Source organism: Olea europaea, unplaced genomic scaffold (genome assembly GCF_002742605.1).
Source record: "Olea europaea var. sylvestris unplaced genomic scaffold, O_europaea_v1 scaffold2989, whole genome shotgun sequence".
Taxonomy (NCBI): domain Eukaryota; kingdom Viridiplantae; phylum Streptophyta; class Magnoliopsida; order Lamiales; family Oleaceae; genus Olea; species Olea europaea.
The window spans coordinates 12,761-16,904 of NW_019248532.1; positions in this window are offsets into that span (position 1 = coordinate 12,761).

Here is a 4,144-nt window from a genome sequence, read left to right on the forward strand (position 1 = left end):
GAAGAATTTATAGAGGGGAATTCTGCAGTGGACACATCAAAGGAAACTTGATTCCAAATTCTTCTCAAATGTTTTGTTTGCCAAAATATTGCATATTAAAATAATTTTATTAATTACAGTAAGAATAGAGCAATTAATATAAAATTCCGGGAAATAATAAAAGAGCGAATGAACTTTCAACCAAGGCCCGTGTAAATATAATTTCTTTAAAACAAATTCGCTTCCTCACCGAAAGTGCTCGTGGTTTAGCTTGAGCGTCTATTTCCTATGATACAATGGAAACTAGTAGAGTCTAAGCACTGCAGATACTATTTCGACAAACTGGCTTAGTATTTGAACATTATTACGAAGACCTTGATAGAAAGTAAAATTATGTATGTAGAGAAGAGAGATTTTCATGTGTCTACGTGTGTGCAAGTTGCGCCTGCACACAAGTTCAATGTCCAAAATGTATTTCGGTCCATTATTTGCACCCCTGCGCCAGCACGTAGAGAGAGTTTTTATACTACAGATGATTACACTCTTCCAAGGTGTGATCATATTTAAAGTGGTCATTGACTTTATCTATTTTCCTACGTGGAATAAATTTAAAATAGTTCCCTTCCAATACAAAAATCTCTTCCAATACATTACTTTGAGCTCCAATTTCTCATTTACTCCAGTATCATTTTTGGCAAGTAAATATATTATTTCGATGTTCTCACGGAGGAGAACACAAGTCAATCTTGATCTTCTAAAATAAACAAACCGATCCCGCTATGTCAGCCTTACATTTACCTTTTGAATCAACTTTACCTGATATGAAATTAACTTATAATGTAAGGTTTCGTTAGGATTACGTTTGATCTATTGCTATCCATATATAATTAACTTTATATATTTAGCGATGGTAGGCTCAGTAATTCAACATTTTATTAATTATTTTAAGTTTCAATCAACATCATATACAAGGTTAGAAACTCAATGGGCCTATAAACTCTCATGCTTTAATTTTCAGTTAACTTCATATATACATGGCTGATTGACATACCATGATGGAAATGCTTAAGATGTTTTTGTAAACTTCTCTATCTAGGAATCTAATCAATCAATTTTTTATTTTATTTTTTGATAATTAGTTCAAAATTATTTATCACTAAGTTCAATGTTTATACACGATGCTACTTAAAAATAAATAATTTATTAAGAAAACAGTTTCAGAGAGAGCCCTCTAGTTAAAATATGAATTTGATTTTAGTACGATTCATCTGTCAAACAATAATATATGACTAAATTGCTAGATAGATGATCATAATTTATTGATAGATATCTTACAATTTATTATCATATTGAACGTAACCTCTAAGTAGGATCGGATCTACTTTTATGTGAATTCTAATCAATTTGAGGCATAATATCTTCATCTTTCATTTCACGTATGCTTAATTGATAGCAAGAACATGTTCCGAAGCAACCCCATTCTGCACATGCCTCCATCAGCTTCGACAGTTGCCCAGGAAAATCTGTTGGTGTTTATCTGTGATTAACTTCGACTATAAATATAAATGTTAGATGGTTGGCAAAATAATTATAGTTGCAATTTGGTCAGGTGATTCGTGTAAATAGAACAAAAAGCTATCTAAATGTTAATTACCTGAAGTTGAGATTCAAGATATTCAAGGATAGTAGCCCCCATTTAGCTTCCTTTTTCTTTAATTTTTTTTCTTTTCACTATTATTTTTAACTACACAATCTTCCATAAAAATAATATTACATATAAATTGAAAATTTTTCTTTCTTTTTCAATGAAACATTCTCCAAAAAAATCATTATTCCAAACATTAAAATTTGAAAGAAAGAGGGCCAAACGAAAAGGAATAATTCCTCGAATACCACCCCCATCAACATCAGATTTCCAGAAGTAGCGGAATAATTCCTCTAATACACGCCACTGGCTTCCTTGAGGTGGCTTTTTGCTGGGAATTTCAACTTTGTTGTATGACACGGTTTTGGACTTTCTCTTTTTATAGGCAACTTCTTCTCCTATGCAAGAAACGTGTTAGTAAATCCAAATTCATTAATAGAATGCTTTTTCGATCCTAGCGCAGACAGGATTCCACTATGATCTCACAGTGTTTGTTTTTGTTCCTTTACCCATGTGCAGGAAAGAGCGGAAGGAAATATTTTTTGTCATCTTTTATTCTCGAGCCTCATGCGCATGTGAGTGTCTATCAAGGATTGTGTCAAACTCTTTTTGACAACTCAACATTTTATTTTTGGACCGTGCTACAAAACCATAGAGGATGACACTTCGGTTGACATATCACACACACATGGAGAGGTCGAGATTATTTTATTCATGGGGACCCACACCTCGATTGTGAGTGCTATGTCACTCATTGTGTCAAAGCCTATGTTCGTTTGGCTTAATTCTTTATTTTTTGGCATATCAAGTCATAATTCCTTGCATTTAATTTAACCTATAATTTAATGTCAATTAATTTATGTGATTCTGAATAATGGTACTAAATATATACACGATAAATAGATAATATTTCAAATTTTTGTTTAAGCTAGTTTTTTAATTAGCATATAGTGTTAGAGATATGCTAAAGCTTTCTATTGCTTACTGTGTATAGTTAAATTACATTATTTAAAAGTTTTTATTATTAATAAGGAAATGGATTTATTTTTTCGATGAGAAGCTATCAAAATGCATCTTGAGTGGAGTGTATCTTACATGTTGCCTCTGGGTTTGTTTACATTTTATATACTATGTTTTACAAAACGGTAACAAAAAAACATTTTTTCTAAAAAGATATACAATCATGCTACATAACCGAAGTAAGTGATAGAATTTCACTTTCAGACAACACTTAGAATTTCATTTTCATACAATACTTGGCAGATTCTTGAAAGATGAAATATTGTCAGCATTATTGAAAGATGTAAATATTGTCAGCATAAATAACTGAAAAGACAAAACAGCCCCTTATTAAAATAACAAAACATCCTATGTATTTCATATTAATGTAGCATTATACATGCCAACTACTTTCTCATTTTCGAACTTTTAAATGTATAAGCCTTGATTTTTATTAAATGCATTTTCTTTAAAAATTATTTTCTTTTTTTTTTTCTTCATAAACAACTCCATTCAAATTTTAGTTCCAGCATTATGAAATGGATAAATGAAGTTTTTTGTTGTGAACTTCAGATTAATAAGTTTTGTTTTATGAATGAAGATTTAAGTATAAAAAAAAGATATTATCTATTATTTCTGATGAAATGTATGCATAATTTCTTGGTTTCCGGTGTGAATGGTCTTTTTATCTTTTTCGAAAGGATAAAATAGAACAAAAAGCTATCTAAATGTTAATTACCTGAAGTTGAGATTCAAGATATTCAAGGATAGTAGTCCCTCGTTTGGCCTCCTTTTCTTTAAATTTTTTTCTTCTCATTATTATTTTCAACCACACAATCTTTCATAAAATAATATTAAACATAAATCGAAAATTTTTCCTTCTTTTTCAACCAAACATTTTCGAAACAACACTATTTCAAACATTAAAATTTAAAAGAAAGAGGGCCGAACGGAAAGGAATAATTCCTCGAATCCCATCAATATCAGATTTCCATAAGTAGCAGAAATAATTCCTCTAATACACTCCACTGGCTTGCTGGAGGTGACTTTTTGCTGGGAATCTCAACTCTGTTGTATGATGCTGTTTTGGACTTCTCTTTTATAGGCAACTTCTTTTTCTATGCAAGAAACGGGTTCGTAAATCCAAATTCATTAATAGAATGCATTTTGGATCCTAGCACAGAAAGTATTCCTCTATGTATCTCAGTGTGTGCTTTTTTCCTCTACCCATGTGCCGGTGCCGGAAAGAGTGGGCTTTTTGTCATCTTTTATTCACGGGCCTTACACGCTTGTGAGTGCCTGTCTAGGATTGTGTCAAACTCTTTCTAACAACTCAACATTTTATTTTTTGGCATATCAAGTCATAATTCATTGCATTTAATTTAACCTATAATTTAATGTCATCAATATTGTCACTTAGACGGGTATTAAACACCAATAGTATTAAATAGTATTATTCTATTGTAATCAAATTATTGAAGTAGTTTGTGTTACAAAGAAGATATAAATTTTTAAATAATT